At 41.9% G+C, this 20,507-nt stretch overlaps 1 protein-coding gene and 1 non-coding gene across 6 annotated transcripts in view; one reads left to right on the top strand and one right to left on the bottom strand.

The window, feature by feature from the left end:
- ARHGAP26 (Rho GTPase activating protein 26) overlaps positions 1 to 20,507 on the top strand; it is a 443,756-nt gene that overhangs the window by 274,294 nt on the left and 148,955 nt on the right. The gene's annotated exons all lie outside the window — the stretch shown is intronic.
- On the bottom strand, positions 17,499 to 17,636 carry LOC118616675. The gene has a single exon (XR_004956657.1). It is a non-coding gene; the product is annotated as a small nucleolar RNA SNORA8 (small nucleolar RNA).

Here is a 20,507-nt window from a genome sequence, read left to right as displayed (position 1 = left end):
ATTGTGCTGCTAGGAATATTTGTACTCTTGGAATGGTTTTGAATTTTTGTGTGTTGACTGTTGCTTGAGACTTTTCAGAATGGTCTTATTACCTTCCTTTGTTGTATCAAGTACTGTATGTGCATTTGTTCTGATCTTCCATTGATTTTGATGAGTGTTCTTATTTTTTTTTCTTCATTGATTTTAGAGAGAGAGGCAGGGAGAGGGAGAGAGAGACAGAAACATCAATGAGAGAGAACATCAATCGGCCACCTCCTACATGCCCCACACTAGATATTTGGCCCACAACCTCGGCATATGCCCTGACTGGGAATTGAACTGGTGACCTCTTGGTGCATGGGTTGTTGGTCAACCACTGAACCACACTGGCCGGGCCTGATGAATGTTCTTTTTTTTTAATCCTCACCCGAGGACATTTTTGCATTTATCTTTAGATAGAGTGGGAGGGAGAGAGTGGGGAAGAGAGAGAAAAACATCAATGTGAGAGAGAGACATCGACTGGTTGCCACCCACACAACCCCAACAGGGGCCAGGGACAAACTGCAACCAAGGTACATGCCCTTAGCAAGAACCAAACCTGGAACTCTGTTCCACAGGCCAACACTCTAACTGGCCAGGGCTTGATGAATGTTCTTGATTGCAGTCTGGAGCATAAGAAAAGACAGAGTCTAACAGTTAACCTAAATTGTTAAGTTCTACATTCTGCTGAACTGATGTGTTGTAAATTTGGCCCTTTCCTATGCTTGTTCATGCCATTAAGTCACTTTTGGGGGATAAGTTGATACTTTGCTGAGGGAGATTATGATGGTTTGTTTTCATATTTATACCTAGCACTTGATATTACCTTTTGGAGAGAGGGTTTATGTTACTGTAAAGATTTCCACGGGTCTAAATATGAAGAAACAAGAGTGATTTGCACGTTGGTGAGAAGCAGTTGGGCAGTCAAAAGTTGCTCTATTATTGGTCAAATGTTTTTCTTGCCATGCAATATCAGAATTGCATTGCAATACTGTGATTTATAAGAAGTATATATTTGCCCTGGCTGGTTTTGTTCAGCGATTAGAGCATCAGCCCACAGACTAGAGGGTCATGGGTTTGATTCCTGGTCAAGGACATATACCTGAGTTTCAGGTTTGATCCCTGTCCGTGGTTGGGGTCGTGCAGGAGGCAACTCATCGATGTGTCTCTCTTACATTGATGTTTCGCTCTCTCTGCCTCCTTTCCATTCTATCTAAAAAAAGGAAAAATAGCCCTGGCCAGTTTGGCTCAGCGGTTAGAGCGTCGGCCTGTGGTCCTGAGAGACCAGGGTTCGGTTCCCGCTAAGGGCATGTACCTCGGTTGCAGTTTGTCCCCGGCCCTGGTCGGTTGTGTGGGTGGCAGCCACTCGATGTGTCCCTTTCACATCGATGTTTCTCTCTCTCTCTCTGTTCCTCTCCCCCCCCCCCCCCCCCACACTCTACTTGAACAAAAAATGGAAGAATGTCCTCGGGTGAGGATAAAAAAAAAAAAAAAAAAGGAAAAATATTCTTGGGTAAGGATTAACAACAACAACAAAAAAACCCATATATATGTATGTATTTGGCCATTAAGATGACCAAAATATATTTCTGACATATATATTTGGTCTTAATCCACAGCTCCCAGAGCCCTTGAAAATTCCTAAGTGCTGACAGTGAAAAAAGGTGTCATTTGTTATGCTGATTAGGTGACTTTTGGAAAGCACCTAAGGATATGGGTTGGTTGCCAATGGAACCTACCATGTGATTAGAGGGATGGAACTTTCAGTTCTGCATACCCCCCCCCCCCCCACCAAACCCACCACCTCTGAGGCAGGGAGAGAGGCTGGAGGTTGAATCAGTCTTCAGTGGCCAGTGTCCTGAGTGTAAAGAAGACTCCGTATAATCCCAAGAGGAGGGGGTTCAGAGAGCTTCCTGATTGGTAAACGTGTGGAGATGCTGGGAGAGTGGTGCCCTGAAGAGGGAATGGAAGCTCTGAGCCCCTTCCCACATACCTTGCCCTGTGCATCTCTTTCATCCGGCTGTTCCTGAGTTATATCCTTTTAAAATAAACCAGTAAGTAACATGTTCTCTGAGTTCTGTGAGCCTTTCTAGCAAATTAATAGAACCCAAGGAGAGTATTGCGGGAACTTCTGATATATAGCCACTGGATCAAAAATAGAGGTGATAACCTGGATTTGGGATTGGCATTCTGAGTTAAAGGGGGTCAGTGAAACCTCCAATCATTGCCCAGTTGTTCAAAAGCACAGGTAACCTGGGCTTGCGTCTGGCTTCTGGGGAAAGGGAGAGAGAGAGGGAGGGAGGGGAAGAGAGAGAGAGAGAGTGAGTTGGGGTGGGCAATCTTGTAGGACTAAACCTGTGGAATTGGATGCTATCTGCAGGTAAACAGTGTTAGAATTGAGTTGAATTCTTGGATATCTTGCTGGTGACTTGAGAATTGTTTGTTGGTGTGGGGATCCTGCCTCCCACGGTGAAATTGGGTCTGAGAACCCAATTTATCCATGCTCAGAAATAAAGTAAAGAAGAGAACATGCAAGTTTGCAAGGAGAATCCCCCCAACATGTCAAAGAATCCTGATGATGTTTGTTTAAAATCATGAGAACTGGGCTTTAAAAAGTGATTTCAGATGCTCTGAGATGCCTGTTCCATACAACCCAGTGAGGCATTGTTAAACAGAAAAGCTGGTTTAGGTCTTAGTTGCAAACCTTTGTGCACCTAAAGGGCCTGCACCAAAACAGATAAAGTTCCAGGTACACACTCCAGCCAAGCATGTGTGGGGCTGCTCTAAACTGCTGTATGGTCACTGGGAGCAGCTGGAGGAGATGATTTAGGAACCAGCTGAAAGCAGTTGGGCTGTTGAAGCTGTGCAGTTGTGATGAGATCTTAGTTGCACTGGAGAGACCAAGAGTAAGTGATAATCCAGCAGAGCCTGTACTGAATTTTCCCATTTAGGGAATCTTTAAAGAAAAAAGAAACCCTTAGGTCAATTTTGAACAGTTGAGCCTGTTCATCTCCTGGTGGATGGTTCACTTTCTCTCTCTTGTCCCACTCTCTGGTTTCCCAACCCTGTTAAATTCATTCCATCTCTGTCCCTAACTCGAGGAGTCCTACAACTGGAATTTGCACATTATACCTGTGACCTTGACTTTTTGCCTTCTAAGGAATTTAAATCAATATTGTTGCTTGCATTTTTTATTTTATAGCATTTCTGGAGCATTATACGTTGCTTTTAATACTTAACATAGATCTTCTTTGAGGTTCTATGAGGTTCTACAGAATTTCTTTGTTCATGTAACCATTAAGAACTCTACCTATAGACAAGCTCTCGTGCCTATAACCATGAGTCTGTCATAGCTGATGTTAGAACACACAGACAAGTTCTCAGCATGCTCTGCGCTTGGTTTCTGGAATCTCTAGATTTAAAATGTCTTGGAGAAGATGGGTGGAAATGAGCACTGCTGAATCCAGTGAGGAATATGTATTTAGGTCTGAAAAAAATGCGCTCAGAGTGGGGGGAAAAATTCTTGTGCACCCAGCAGAGTTCTAAGATTCCACCTAAACTCTATACGCTCATTTACAGCACTGTCCTCTTTTAAAATAAAGTGAACTTGGGACAAGGGGCTGGTTTGTCTATTTCATTCCCGTTTTCTCAGGTTCAGACTTACCCTAGGATATGCCTGAGCTATTGTTACTCTGGTTCACTTACTTAATGGTCAGCTTCCTTCCTAAGTTTTGGTTTCAGGGCTGGTTCTGCTGGAAAATCCAGTGTTTACTTCTCTCGTTACCTTCTGCTTCAAAGGGAAGACATTTTGTATTGTGTAGTTTTTAAAGTACTATTTTGAAACACTTTCGAAAATTAGTTTCCTTTAGCTGTGGGGGGAGAGTTAAGACATTTTAGGTTTAATCCCAAGTAGAAATGCGTTCAGAGAGGGGGAAAAAAATCTTCAGGAGGAAGGGATAAAAACTTTCAACTCCAAGCAAATATGATTACCAGGGCACATCCAAATCACAGAGCTCTTGGGTTTGTTTCAGACCTCAGAGGGAACATGAAAATTATAGGCAACTATGCACATATTTTTGTTATACTAGATTCCAAGATTCAAACAGAAAAACATCTAATTATCAGAGTTGATTTTTGTTATTCTAGCTCAAATCAACTCTGATAATTAGATGTTTTTCTGTTTGAATCTTGGAATCTAGTATACAGTCTGGAGTCTATGCCTCAAAGACATTTAGACTCACCTTGGTTGCTTGTTTACATTAGTGTTGCTGGACCCCACCCCCCGTCTGCTAAATACTACTATGCCTGGAAATCTGCATTGCTGGTTTATTTCCCAGGTCATTAGGATACAGTCTTTTGAGAACCACAAGCTTAGAGAATGGGTCATATACAGGGATTTTCTATGAGAGAGAGATGATATTGAGAGGAATGGATTGGGATTTAGGAGGTATCAGAAATAGGAAAAGCTCAAAGTAGTGAGTTCAAAAAGAAGGTTTTATTTTCATAATTAAATTACTTTTTTAAAAATCCAGTTTTTTTGCCCTGGCCGGTTTGGCTCAGCGGTTAGAGCGTCGGCCTGAGGTACAGAGAGACCCGGGTTCGGTTCCTGCTAAGGGCATGTACCTCGGTTGCAGTTTGTCCCCGGCCCTGGTTGGTCGTGCGGGTGGCAGCCACTCGATGTGTCCCTTCACATCGATGTTTCTCTCTCTCTCTCTTCCTCTCTCTCCCTCCCGCTCTATCTGAACAAAAAAAATGGAAAAATGTCCTCGGGTGAGGATAAAAAAAAATCCAGTTTTGATTTCCCACGTCTTTATGATTTGCCTTTGCATTAAATTGAGTGTTCAACAATTGACTGTTTTAAAATCAAGCATAAAGCATTCTTATTAATAAAGAAAATTGTCCCCAACTAGCTGTGGGACTTTGTGGAGACCATTCAACCTCTCTGAGCCTCAGTTTTCTGAGTTTCCTTCCACTCATGTGATACTCCATTTTCATCAAGTAGGGGAAGAAAACTCTTCTCGGTCTTATAATTGTAGAAGGAAATGAGTAGATGAGTAATAAAGACTAATTTCATGGTAGTTCCCTGGTGTTTACATATTATGATGACTCCAAGTATGTTGTATATCCCCACACATACCATTCATAGTGGCTCATGGTAACTTTATTACTGTGTTTATGCTGCATGGGAGGATTTCAAAAGACTCTCCATACATCAGGAGTGGCTATTAAAAATACCTTTTCACAGCTGGTTTTCCCAAAATATGTTTTAAGAAATAAATCTTAGTCTCTTTCCTTTTTTGAAGCAACTGTTCTTTTGTTGCTAGGGTGTTACTGGAGAGGCAGAGTCCTTTTCCTGCTTCCCTAAGGAGGTATTGTATCATTTAGGAGGCTTTGGGCTGCAAGAAACAGAAAGTCCAGTCCAAAATAACTTAGCCAACAAGGAAATCTCTTATCTTATTACACAAAATTAGTCTTGAGGGCTGGTTAATTTCTCTGTTCATGAAGTACTCAGGTTATTTCCACGGTCCTGCTCACAGCCAGCCTCATTGTGTTGGCTAGATCTTCTCAGGATCATAAGATATGCATTGCATTCTTGTATGTTAGTGGTTGCCCAGAGGCAGAAAAGACATTATTTCTTTGAGTCTTTTTTTAAGACCTCTGATGATACTTTCCCCAGAAGTTCTCCAACAGACTTCCCATCACAGTGTCATTGGTTTGAATCAATCATCAGCAAGAGGAATATGATTTTTTACACCAAACCAGATTTACCTGGGCCACCTGTGGGAGGTGTAGAAACCAGTAAAAGAGAGGTGTGAATAGGTAGCCCATAGCACCTACTGCAATTAATCTTGGTAAAATAACATTTAATAGAGAACATTAAGTCTATTGAATGATTTTTGCATGGCATGCTAACTCATCAAGACATATGGAATAAAAAGGCCAGTTTGGGAGAGGAGATGAATGTATCTGCAGTGTGGGTACAATATATACTAACATTCCAAGATTTGGGGATTGAAGGGTGAGAGAGAAATGAAGAGGGCAAAATCAACGTTCATTCTATTGCTGCTTGCTCTTTTCTTATTATTCTTTTCATTACCCAGTTGCCTAATGCTTATTTGGATGATCTCTTACATGTTGTGACTTTCCAAAAATGACAAAATTCTGTAGATTGCAGGAATCATGAAGGAATATTGTGGGGCAAATGCTTGGCATACAAGTGCGACCTTATTAAAATACAGGGTGGGGCAAAGTAGATTTACAGTTGTGAGTATGCAGCACACAGCTTATTCTTGTATTATTAATTATTGATTATTGTATTATTTCCATATAAACAACTGTAAACCTACTTTTTTGTCCCACCCCAAAGGTATATTCCATCGTCACAAGTTATCAAGGGTTGAGCACCTAGTGCCTTGGCTGTTTTCTCCTCTTGTAAGTGGAATCTGAGTACTTCTAGGCATTCCTGCAAATCAAGAAGGATGTATTCGTATTTCTTTAGTAATCTAGAAGCAGAGTGAATTGGGTTCATGTACAGATGCCTGTGGTTATAAAGAAATCATTGCTAGGCCTTGGCACCAAGGAGAATGGACCCTGGTGGTGAACTAGCATTCCTTGAAGAAGTTCTTAAGGTCAAAATAAAAGGAAGTTGGCACATGTATACTTGACATTAACACATATCTTTTTTTTTTTTTCTTTTCCTTTATTGATTTTTTAGAGAGAGAGGAAGTGAGAGGGAGAGAGAGAAACATTGATGAGAGAGAACATCGATTGGTCGCCTCCTGCATGCCCCCAACCGGGGGTCGGGCCCACAACCTGGGCATGTGTCCTGGCTGGGAATCGAACTGGTGACCTCTTAATGCATGGGTCGATGCTCAACCACTGAACCACACTGACTGGACAACACATATCTTATAGATACTCTAATATTTCTTTTTCCTCCATCCTAAGTCTAGAGGATGAGATTTAGCTTAGTGAAGAACTGTTGAACACATGCGAAGAGCTAGTTATTTCCTTGCAATCAAGACTAGTCCAAACAAAATAGCTGTGGAATTTTACAAAGCACATTTAAAAGAGAACAGTACTTTTGAGATGATGGCTTTCTAAGATGGAAAGCTCCTGTGAGCTTTTCTGGCAGCCTTCCCTCAGCCATACTCCCTGGCTCCTGAACCTTTCTTCTCTCTAGTAACCTCTGGATTCCCACTGCTGCCAGCACAGAATTGCATGGCTGTTGGACCACTGGTGGTGTGGTCTCATACCCCTACAGAGCCATGCTCACCACATTCTGCAGTCTCATTTGGCTTCTGCTCTGATCTGATAGTTTTGGTGATTTTAAACCCTAACTATCTCTTGCATCCATCCACTTTTCTCCATCTCCATCAGTAACCCTTATTCCAAGTTGTTATCGTCTCTTTTCCAGACTGCTTGCAAAGGCTTCCTCCTGGCTTGCTCTGGCTGGTGGAGCTCTGGCTCCCTTCCAGTCCACAGAATAAATGCTCTGCAGCCAGGGAACTTGGAACACTGCAGATCTCAACATGTGATTCCCCTGCTTAAAAAAAAAAACTTCAAAGACAGCTTCCCCATCACTCTTAAGATAAAACTCTGGATATGGCCTCCAAGGCCTGGTCTGGACTAGGTTCTTCCAGACTTCACAATTTCATCTTGTGTCCCTCATAATGACCATTGCATCCCCACTGCATGGCACTCATGTGGGGATGCAATGGTCATTAGAGGACACTCATGAATATTTGGTGGGCAGAAGCATGATAGTCTCTTGACCATTGCTCAAATATCCTCTTTCCTGCTCACTCCCTTTGCCTGTAGCAGCTCATTTTCTTCTGTCTGGAATGGTCCCTTTCCAGCCTCTGCTGCCAGTCTACCTCATTCTTTAGCCTCAGCCTAAATGGCACTGCCTACGAGAATCCTTTCTGCCTCCAGTGTCCTCTCACTTTCCTGAACTCCCGTAGCCTTTGCTTATTCTTCCCTTTTAGCATGTATCACATTCTGCCTTATGGGACACTTTACCTGGGGGTGTATCTTCTCATTCCTACTGGGTCATAAGCTCCCAAAGGACAAGCAGTCTGCCTTGGTTTATCTGTTTCTTACCTAGTGCAAACAAAGGTCTCTAGCCAGAGCAGCCCACACCTGCGTTATATTTGGTATTGTTGTCTCACATATTAAAATTTGGACAGGTTTCCAACATTTGTAATAGGGGTTATTTTACTTGAAAAAAGTCATATCTCCTTGTTACCAATTGGCTGGAACTGAACAGAGGCCACACCCCATTCCCCTGGGCATGCCTTCTGCAGTTCTTAAATAGTCCCTTTTGACTCTTGTGCCCAGCTCACTTCTTTTATGCCCCCCATTTGCTTTGTCATGGTGTAGGCATTTGGATTTCAGTCCCTGGCCTATTTGCTAATCCTCAAAGAGGGGCTTGATATTTGATGATTATACAAATGAATAAGCAGAAATGGGCTGAGAGAATTACTTCCCTGACCAGCTGTTTTTCTCTTGAAAGATGTGTTATTTATGACAGATTGGAGGTCTCTGGAAGAAGTGGGAGATACTGCTACCAGGACTGTTTATGTGTATGTGGTAGGGAAGAAAGTGTATTTTTTTAAAGACTAAGAATGGGATTCTCAAAGGGCCTTCTCTAGCTATTTTTGGCAGACCAAAGGAAAATCTGTTTAAAGGGACACTGCAAAGAGGACAATCACATATTTTAGAGCAAACAGGCAACTTAGCGCTTTAAAGTAATGGAAACGTAGAAGGAAAAAAATCAGAGCTCAACCCTATGGGCCTCGCTGCCAGACCTTCACTTACTTTCAACCCAGGAATTTCTGTTCTGTGGCCTTCCAACCTTCAGGGTTAGGGGAAGGAAAGATACAAGTTCAGTTTAGATTTTTGCTTTAAAAAAAGAAATCAATAAAATTTCTGAATTCAAGGAACTAAATCTTTCACATCATAAGAAACGCCCATTCTGTAAGGGGAAATGCTTGCCCTCAAGCTGTTGGTGCTCAGCAGTCTATGAGCTCCTTTGATTTGGGTCTCTTGTTTGTTTTGAATTGTTCCACTCAGTTTGGGTTAATTTTTTTCAATGACTTTTCTGTTTTCTGATGCACCTCTTCATCTTCTGAACCCAAGGAACCACTCATTGAATTCCCTCTCAAACTCGGAGAAGTGGAGAGGAGGATGCTATCTTTTCCTTCCCACACAGCTGCCCCCATTTATTCAGGGTGTTATGAAAGCCAGAGTATCAACAAACACAATCACGACTTAGATTCTTCTTTGCCAGTCCTAAGCAGAGCCAGATTTCTTCATCTTTTCTTTCTTTTTTTAATCCTCACCCAAGGATATTTTGTTTTTGGTTAATCCTCACCAGAGGATATTTTTTCCATTGATTTTTTTAAAAAAAATTATTTTTATTGTTGTGAGTATTACAGATGTCCCCCTTTTCTCCCCTCATTGACCCTCTCCACCCTACTCTGGCCCCTACCCAGGCCTTCACGGCACTATTGTCTGTGTCCATTGATTATGCCTATATGCATGTAAATTCTTTGGTTAATCTCTCCCCACCCCCTCTCTTCTGAGATTCGTCCATTGATTTTTATAGAGATTGGAAGGGAAGGAGGTGGAGGGAGGGTGGAGAGAGAGGGAAAGAAACATTCATATGAGAAACACACATTGATCAGTTGCCTCCTGCACGTACACCAACCGGGGCCAGGTATGGAACCTGCAACTCAGGTACGTGCCCTTGACTGGGAATTGAACTGAGATCTTTCAATGAGAGGGCCGATGCTCTAACCACTTAGAAACATAGACTAGGGCCCTAGAATGTGTTTTTGTTGACTAGAACTTTTTTTTTAAGTACTCACCAGAGGAATATCATTTATCTTTAGATAGAGTGGGAGGGAGAGAGAGAAACATCAATGTGAGAGAGACACATCGATCGGTTACTTCCCACACAACCAGGGCCGGGGACTGAACCGCAACCGAGGTACATGCCCTTGGCTAGAATGGAATCTGTGACTCTTTGGTCTATAGGCCAATGCTCTAACCGCTGAGCAAAACTGCCAGGGCTGATTTTATGGACTTTTAGAGAAACGTTGATCGGTTGCCTCCCATATGTGCCCCCACCGGGAATCAAAATATCAACCTTTTGGTGGTGTACAGGATGCCACTCCGACCCGTTGAACCATCCAGCCAGGGCTTTTTTCTTTATATTTCTGATTTTATTTGCATCCCCTCTCTCTTTTTCTTGATGAGTTTAGCTAAAGGTTTGTTGATTTTGTTTGTCTTTTCCAAAAACCAGCTCTCATTTTCATTGATATTTCTACTCTGTTTTTAGCCTCTATTTATTTCTCTGGTGAGCCAAATTTCTTTTGCACTGGCCCCAGGAGTGGTTTCATTAAACATCTCTCTTTTTGGCTGAGCAGCAGTTTCTAACTGATTCTAACATGCACACAGTTTTGGGCATAGAAGCCCTCTCTGCACTCCTCACTGATTCATGAACATTTTCTGCGATACTTATGTTATTACACTGACTGGTTTCCCAAACAGTTCTGCACAACTTTGAGGGCTCAAATGTGGCAGCTGCAGCAAGGCAGCTGGAGACTTCTAGGTAGTTGCAGTTTGTCTGTAGGACTGAGAGCATAGTGGTTAAGAGAGAACATTCTGGAGCCAGACTGCCTGGTTTTACTCTCGTTGTTTCTGAAACTTGGGTGAATTACTTCATTTCTCTTTGCCCGAGTTTCATCATTTGAAAAAGGAGATATAATCATTGTATCAGAAATGTTTAAACAAACACATCAGATTTTCTTGGCTTCTGGGTAATTCAGCCATCAGCGACTGTGGTGACTGTTTTTTTTTTTTTGCCTCCAACTCGCTCCATGTAGGTGCAGCCTTGTGCCCATACCACATGTCTCGTGCCTCATACCTCCAGCAGGACACCAAGTACTGTCCACACATCTACAGCCTGGAAGCAAGGGGGCATTTAAAAAACTCCAAAGGGAAACCTTTGACTAATGCCAGGTGGAAGCTGGACATCCTAAACAGCAGTCATTAGCCAGCTTCTTGGACGATGGTCTCAGTAGGTTGAGCCAGTATGCGTCTTTAAAGCAGGCAGTGGCCAGCTTCTCTGCCCCATTCCCCTGAGAACTCCATAGTAAAGCAGTTCATGTAAGCCTTCACTCATTCTCTTCTTCCTGGGAAACCTAAAGGCAATATTAACACCTGTTCTCTTAAGTGGATTAAATGAATCCACATAAAAGATCTTAGAGGAGTGTCTGGCACATAGGACATCCTCCATAAATGTAAGCTTTTACAGTCTGTTTGAGAATGCAGGGCATGGGGGAGGGAGGATCGTGGAGCTCTGCCTTAAGGTGAGGGAAGATGGGGGACTTGTTCAAATGATGAAACCGAAACAATCTTTCTTACTGATGGGATGGGGCTTTCTTTCCAGTTCTGTTATTGGCAAGCAGAAACCTTAGGGCTGAATGCTGAAGACATAGCACGCACAGCTCTTATCCACTTGGGAGATTTTTCTTTGTGCATGTGTTTATTTTTGCTTTGCTTTTGTTTTCTTGGCAGTTTGTGTGTGGGTTTGGCCCAGAGGGCTGAGTATCCATCTCACCCTTCCTAGCAAAGGGTGAGCCAGCACAGGGTCAGCTGGGAGAAAGAGCCATTGAGATCTGCTCCCAGGTCATCCCTTAGACCAAGCCTCACACTTCCCTGGGAGTGTTCAGGGTGCGTGGAGATGCAGATGCCCCTGGAGCAGTGCACCTGTGTGAAAGCACCAGCTCTGTGGGGCTGGTCTCCATGGGAAGTGAGCAGCTCTTCACCCTCACCCTCACCCTCACCCTCACCCTCACCCTCACCCTCTCCCTCTCCCTCACCCTCACCCGCTTCCTCACCCTCATCCTCACCCTCACCCTCACACTCACCCGCTCCCTCACCCTCACCCTCACCCTCACCCTCCTGCTTCTTGGTGTCATAAGGCTGATTTCATCTCAGAAGCAGCTGTCTTTGCAGCAGTTTAATAACTCTTAATTTCCTGGAGGGGGATGACACGTTATATCATGAAAACTCATCTGAGTCTGCATGGTCTGGAAATTTCCACTCATTTTTGTGATCTTCAAAATGTTTCTCTTTGTGGGAGCATCTGACTTTCCTTCTTTCTTACTCAGTTTGACTGCCCTCTCAGATGTCATTCCCAGATGAAACGTGACCATCCACTGTGGAAACAGTCCTCTGTGCCTCCAGTTGACTCCTTTGTTCGGTCCCCATGTGGATTTCCCTCTCTGAGTCACTGCAGTCTGTATGGAAGTATGGATCCACACTTGAAGGAAAGTTGTACATGTATTCATCTCCATTCTGCCTTGGTAGACACTTTTGTGGTGGAACTTGAGAGGGTTTGAAGACACATGAGGTAATTTGAGTTTTACATCAGTCCTTTCTGCTTTCTCATATGTATAGAAGTATTTTTCTTCAAGCAGTTTAGCATACTGATTTAGTGTTTTCAATTTGGTGTTCTAAATGTAAATCATTATTTCTTGGTTCTGTGCAGTAGGTAGCAGAGGAACCCAACATGTTCAACTTGTTGGTATATTGCAGGCAGGTCTTCCTATACACCTGGAGGTGCATAGGACTTGATAGAATAGGGTTGCCATTTTATTAAAGTTAGACTTTCAGTGAGAAAATGGGGGAATCCTAGGTCTCTGGAAGAGTTGGTATATTAGGTCTTTGGCTGTAAGCAACAGAAGTCAACTGTGGCTTTAAAAAAAAAAAGAAGGAAGTTTATTTGAAATCTTTGGGTCAATTACATAATTGAAAGTAGAGTTGAACCATCAGACACTGAAAAGAGCAACCTCAGGGCCCATACGTACTGTATCTACCACATGTCCCTACACCATTCACTCTTCTCTTCTAGATGATTGTCTCAGGTTGTGCTTCCTGTTTCAGTGAGCACATTGACATGCAGTCAAGAGAACTTCTACAAGTCATGTTCATTCCACATCATACCCACATCTGTGCCCATGTTTCTGCATCATTCCATGTGTGACAGAGGGACAGGCAGTGCTCCCATCTCCAGGCCGGTCCTTCACTGGGGCACTAGAGCCAATTCTTTTATTTTTTTTATTTTTTAAAATTTTTATTTATTTTTTAGTTACAGATATTTCACCTTTTTCACCCCATTGGCACCCCCCTCCCCACCCCCACCCCACCCCATCCCCGGCTTAGTTGTCCAAGTCCATTGATCATGCATACATGCATATAAGTTCTGTGGTCTATCTCTTCCCACCCCCCCACCCCCTCCTCCGAGGGATGTCAGTCTGTGCCCTACTTCCATGTTTCTGGGTCTACTGTATTCCTCAGACTGTTATGTTCATTATATTCCGTATATAAGTGAGATCATGTGGTATTTGTCTTTTTCTGCTTGGCTTATTTCACTTAGGATAATACTTTCCAGGTTCTTCCATGTCGTCTCAAAGGATAAGAGATCTTTCTTTCTTACTGCTGCATAGTACTCCATTGTGTATATGTACCACAACTTTTTTATCCATTCATCTATTGATGAACACTTGGGCTGTTTCCAGATCTTAGCTATTGTAAATAGTGCTGCTATGAATATGGGGGTACATATATTCTTCCTGATTGGTGTTTCAGGCTTCTTAGGGTGTATTCCTAGAAGCAGGATCACTGGGTCAAATGGAAGTTCAATTTTTAATTTTTGTTGTTGTTGTTGTTCAGGTAGAGTGGGAAGGAGAGAGAGGAACAGAGAGAGAGAGAAACATCATTGTGAAAGGAACACATCGAGTGGCTGCCACCCGCACAACCGACCAGGGCCGGGGACAAACTGCAACCGAGGCACGTGCCCTTAGCGGGAACCGAACCCGGGTCTCTCAGGACCGTAGGCCAACGCTCTAACCGCTGAACCAAACCGGCCAGGGCTAATTTTTAATTTTTTGAGATAACACCATATTGTTTTCCACAGCGGCTGCACCAGTCTGCATTCCCACCAGCAGTGTATTAGAGTCCCCTTTTCTCCACACCCTCGCCAACACTTGTTATTTGATGCTTTGTTGATGGCGGCCATTCTGACATAGAGCCGATTCTTTTTTTTTTTTTTTTTTATCCTCACCCGAGGACATTTTTCCATTTTTTTTGTACAGATAGAGTGGGAGGGAGAGAGAGAGAGAGAAACATCGACGTGAAAGAGACACATCAAGTGGCTGCCACCCGCACAACCAACCAGTGCCGGGGACAAACTGCAACCGAGGCACGTGCCCTTAGCGGGAACCGAACCCGGGTCTCTCAGGACCGCAGGCCGACGCTCTAACCGCTGAGCCAAACCGGCCAGGGCGAGCCGATTCTTAATTGCATCCATAAGGACTTGGCTCTGACAATTTCCCCCTCTCTCCTCTCTCATTAACTTTCCCGTCTCAGCTCAGTCCTTCCCATCAGCACAGGTTGTTATTTCTTTTATCCTTTACAAGTAAAAAACAAAACCAACAAAACAAAAATGTATCTCAATCATGCCTCTTCTTCTAGGTACCATCTCATTTCTTTATGCTCTTCTCAGTAGAATGGCTCACATAGTTGTGTTGCTGTTCCCAGATCCTATCTTGAACCTGCTCCACTCGGGCTTTTTCACCCTCTGCACCACTGAAATACGGAAATGCCTTATGCTGTATTGCTAAATCAGTTCAGACTTTCCTTCTCTTACCATTCTGAAGGATTTAACAGTTTCTCACTTCCTCCTCCTTGAAATGCTTTCTTTACTTGGCTTTCAGGACACCACATTCTCCTGATTTCTCTCCTATCTCCCTGGTTGCTGCTTTTCAGTCTCATCTGCTATGCTCTAGGACTTGGTCCTTCCATCCTCAGACCCGATATGCCCTCTTCTTCCCACCTCTCCCCTCCCCAGTGAAGTCTTGCTCTAAGATTGTAACCTCCAGCCCTTGTGCTCCCTACCCACTAGCATTGCTTAATGTTTTTCCATACCACATATCACCCTCTAATCTCAATATTTGACTTAATTTGTGTATTGTTTTCTTCCATTGAAATGTTAGCTCCATGAGGTCAGATTTCTGTCTATATCCACACTGCTATATCCTTAGTACCTAGAACAGCGCTTTGTTAGGAAGAGGTACTCCATAAATATGTGTTGGATAATAAAGTAAATAAAGTGTGGGAAGTATCCAGGAAACTCACTAGCCCCTTGGGAGCTACCTCTGGCAGGTCTTACCTCTCATCACTTTTGTTCTCTTGTGATTCCACTGCAGGTTAACATTCCTAGTAAAGAGAGTTGTAATGACTTCTTGGATAATGCACCCACTTCTCTGGTAAGGTGGTAGTGGGTACCAAACTGACATTCTCTGTAGGACTGCATGTATTAGGTATTTGATGCAGTGAAGGTGCTGGTTTGCTTCCCCAACTCCCGCAACTAGACACATTTAAATACGTTTCCTTAAGTCACCAGGCAGATGGGGGTTTCCCATTTCAAGCATGTCTCTCAGTCTAGTTCTGGGTAGTCAGGTTTCCTTGTTCTCTCTACTGAAAGATAACCATGACATTTTGCTTCTTGAAGAAATACACTTCTTCCCTGGCCAGTTTGGCTCAGCGGTTGGAGCATTGGCCTGCGGACCAGAGAGTCCCAGGTTCAGTTCCCGCTAGGCGCATGTACAAAAAAAGAAAAAAAGAACTACACTTCCCTTCTCAGCAGAACTGCCACTTAAACTGCTTTGCATGCCACCTAGATATGAATTTCCCTTCTGAAGTTGTTGCGTGTCTCCCTGGGTTGTTCTCCCCAGCCCTAGATAGGTGGTTAATAAAGTGGAGAACACTGGCAAAACCATCGCTTATCTTTCCCGTGTCATGTTATTAACGTGTTGTGACTCTTGACATGAATAGCCCCATCAGACATTGTGTTAGTCATGGTTAAGTTGGATCTTAATTGAACTTAAGGCATGCCTCATGCAAATGTCATGAAGCTTTCAGCTCCTTCTAATCCTCCCCCTTTAGGGAAGGGGGCAAATCCAAAAATGAGTTCCTAATAAACTAGTTCATAAAGACCCAGAATAGTGCCTCATTTAAAAATAAAGCCAAAATGCCCTGGTCAGTTTGGCTCAGCAGTTACGTGTGTTGGCCCTTGGGCCAAAGGGTCTCAGGTTTGATTCCTGGTCAAGGGCATGTACCTGGTTTGCAGGTGCGATCCCTGGCCTCGTGGGAGGCAGTCAGTCAGTGTATCTCATCTTACATCGATGTTTGTGTATGTCTCTCTCTCCATCCCTTCCACTCTATCTAAAATATTAGAAAAAAAAATCAATGGAAAATATTCTTGGGTGAGGATTAAAAAAATAATAAATAAAATAAAGCAAAAGGAAAATGATCCAAAGTGAAGCGCTTTGAGTAGAAATAATTCTAAGTTATATACCAGTCACTATTAAAGGAGGCAGTATCCCTGTATCCCTGTGCTCTTTGGAATTTGGCAGCCTGTTAAAAACTATGTGCTTTGGTGTTACTGATAAGCAGGAGTTCTCTCTGATGAAGCTGGCATGGACAGAGCTGAATTGAGATCAAGAGTCGCAATAGTCCAGTTGGCATCATTCATGTCCATATGTATTAATGTATTGAGCACCTGCTGTGGACAAGGCACTAACTCATCCAAGATGCTAGTTTTTTATTTCACTTAGGAGGTGGCAAGAAAGAGCATTGGCCCAATAAGCAAGAGGTTCTAATCCTGACTTTTTACAAACTCATTTTATGTACAATCTTGAGCAAGTTTACCAGGCCATAGGTTTTTTCATCTACAAAATATGGGGTATTATTTTTGTGTTAGAAGAAAGCACATACATGCAGATATACATGCACATTTGCAGACATACGCACAGAGAGACATGTACACGCACTGCGGTTAAGGAAAACAGTCTAGAATGACCAGTATCTTAACTGTTGTTATCTCTAGATGCTTATGTTTTCTTCTCTTGGTTTCTTTATTTTTAAATTTTTATAAATGACCATGGGTGCTATTTAAAACGGTGTAATTATTATTATTATTTTTTATCCTCACCCAAGAACATTTTTTGCATTTATCTTCAGATAGAGCAGGAGGGAGAGAGGGGGTAAGAGAGAGAGAAAAATATCGATGTGAGAGAGACACATCCACTGGTTGCCACCCACACAACCCCAACCAGGCCAGGGACAAACTGCAACCGAGGTACATGCCCTTAGCAGGAAGCGAACCCGAGACTCTCTGGTCCACAGGTCAATGCTGTAACCACTGAGACAAATGGGCCAGGGCTAAAAAGGTGTAATTATTTTTAATGAATGGAGCAGATTCTGACTCTGAGCCCCTTTTAACTTCAAAGACATCTATGATTTTATGTACCAACTGGGTAGGACAGGACAGGACAGTCAATCCTTGGGTATTCTGAGACAGAATCCATTTTGTCTACATTTGCTCCCCTTTGTTTTTCCTCCTATAATGTGTCAATAAAAATACCAGGTTTAACATGCACAAAGCCAAGAAAACCAACAATGCCAGATACTGAATTTATATTGCACTGTCCTTTCAACATCCAGCAGGAATAAACTGCTGAATGCAGATACCATGCAGTGCATGCTCCCAATATTTTGTCTGCTTCTCTGCTTATTTACATTTTTACTGGACAGTGGGCAGCAGAAGCAAAGGATAAGACATTTTAGCAATGCTGCAGATGGTGGTGAAACTTGTAACCTGAAAAGGTTTGCCCCCACCCCCCAACTAGTATTACTAAATGGCTTTTAACTATACCAGTTTTTTCTCACTAGTTAATAGAATGTGAGCTTTATTAGTACAGTAGAACTGGTTTAAAAGAAAAGAAAAATAGTCTGGCTGGTGTGACTGACTCAGTGGTTGAGTGTCGACCCATGTACCAAGTGGTCACTAGTTCGATTCCCGTGCCCAGGTTGTGGGTCCGATCCCCATGGGGAGCATGCAGGAGGCGGCCAGTTGATGTTCTGTCTCATTGATGTTTCTATCTCTTCCTCTCACTTCCTCTCTCTAAATTCAATAAAGGAAAAAATTAATTAAAAGAAAAATAATAGTAATAAAAATTACAATTTATTTTTTGTTTCTATATAATCTTTTTGTCCTATTTTCAGGTACTGTGAGAACCCATTGACTTTTCTTCCACCATAGACCACTTTATTCTCTTCTTCTACTTGTCCTATTCCAGTCTGTCTGTATCCTGGACTTTTGCCACCTACTCTCTGCCCATATCTGCTTAGAGCAGGGAACCCTGATGCTGTTTTTTGTAAGGCTCATAAGCTCAGAATGGTTGTTTACATTTTAAAATAGTTGGAAAAGAATCAAAGGAAGAATAATATTTCACAACGCATGAACATTATATGAAATTCCTCAGTGTTCATAAAGTTTTATTGGAACGAAGCCACACGTATTATTTATGTGTATGGCAGCCTCCACGTTACACTGACTGGTTGAGAAGTTGCAAATGAAACCATTTGGCCCTCAAAGCCTGAAATATTTACTGTCTGGTTCTTTAGAAAACAGGTCTGCCAACTCTGTGCTAGAGACTCCTTTTTTATTGGATGTCTTTCAGCTAAGACCTGTTCAGACGTGCTAACTCATTCAGGAGATATTTATCTAGGGCATATAGCGGGCCTGACACTGTGCTAGACACAGGTATTGAAAATGAGCACGATGTCTTCCCTGTTAGGAGGAGCTCACAACCTAGCAGGGAGCATGGAATGTCCACAGCATAGATCTGTGTGCTAGTGCCCAAGTGTGAGTTCCAGGCTGTGGGAACTATGAGAGAAAGTCATCATTAGATAATAGAAAACAAAGCTTTGATAGCTTAAAGCTGCATTGTTCTACATTGTTGATTTTTCATTATAACACCCATTAAAGCTAATAGTTACCTAGAACAAGAATTGTCATAATTTCAACATGTGTTAAAATTTCAGTTGTACATAAAAACTATTGCTCTGTGACACAATCAGTATTTTGTAGAGCTAGTAAATAAACTATATAGACTGACTTTAGTTCATCATCATCAAAATATAAAATTTTTTTTGAAGAGTTACCATTAGCTGTCTACTTTTGGGTAAAGGGGAACAGACTTTTACTTTAAAATTGCACCTTTCATTAGCTTGAAGTTTTATATTTTAAAATGTTTCTTAGTACATTTAAAAAAGTTTAACTCTACTATATATACTAAGGATTTCACTGGGCTCCATTCAAGATCTCTTGGATCATCATGTTGGAGGCTTGGGTGGGAGGGCAGGGACTTCTATTTTTAATAAACTCTAAAGTGATTTCCATTTACACTAAAGTCCAGTAACTACAACTAAGGAGAATATTAATTAAAGATGCATTTCTAAAAGTTATTAACTTTATTTTTTAAACTTTTTTTCTCTTTCCTATCTTCTGCTATTAGCTCTTAAAGTATACAGAGCTTTTTAAAATTCCCCAAGACAATGTGAAGGAAGCCTTCTGATTTCCCAAAACATGCCCTCTTTTCCTCTTCTCTTTCTTTCTTCTTTGAAGAAGAAATTAGAGCAAAATATTTTAAAAAATTATTTGTAATTTATATATGTGGAATACATATATATTTTTATATTTTGCTGTAATTGTTCATGTATACAGGGTGGGGCAAAGGTAAATTTACCATTGTGAGTATGCAAAACACAGAGTTTATTTTTGTATTATTTATTAATTATTGTATTATCTTCCATATGAACAACTGAAACTTACTTTTGCTCCACCCTCTCTGTGTGTGTGTATATACATATACATGTATGTGTGTATACAAATGAAAGTTAACATTTGTTCTCTCTCTTTTTCTCTCTCTGTCTCTCTCATGTTAACTCTGAAATCCTCTTTTGGCTCCTCCCCATTTCCATTCCCTTTGCCCTCCAATGCAACGTTAAAATGAATTTTAGTGTGTATCCTTTTGAACTATGTTTTTATATTTTAAAATTGATATTTGTATCCAAATATAGACATCTTGTATTTGTGTGTATGTCTTATAATTTCCACAAATGGTATCAGGGTGTACTCTCACTTTTCAACTTGTGTTTTTCAGGCAATTTTTGAGATAAATGCTAGTTCATTCCTTTAAATGCTGTGTAAGCATAGCACATACTATTTATCCCTTTCCCCAACTGATAGAGTTCTTGCTGGTTTTTTACTATTGTAAACAATGCTGCAGTGAACATCCTTGTAGATATTCTTGCACAGTTGTGTGAGTTTTTGCAACATGTTTACCTAGCAGTGGAATTGCAGGGATATATGCAGCTTTGTTTTTCTTTTCTTAAGATATTGCCAAATTATTCTCCATGGTGACTGACTTGACTTAAGTGTCTGACACAGTTTTCCTTTGGAGTGATAGATTGATATAAATGCAGCATACCTCATTGGGCACATCTTATGTCCCAGGCAGTGCTCAGTGTTCTTTGATTCCATTACCTGAGTGGGAGCTGATGCATTA

The sequence above is a fragment of the Molossus molossus genome, unplaced genomic scaffold (genome assembly GCF_014108415.1).
Source record: "Molossus molossus isolate mMolMol1 unplaced genomic scaffold, mMolMol1.p scaffold_m16_p_4, whole genome shotgun sequence".
Lineage (NCBI taxonomy): Eukaryota > Metazoa > Chordata > Mammalia > Chiroptera > Molossidae > Molossus > Molossus molossus.
Note: the sequence above shows the minus strand (reverse complement) of the source record. Positions and strands in the feature narration are given on the sequence as shown.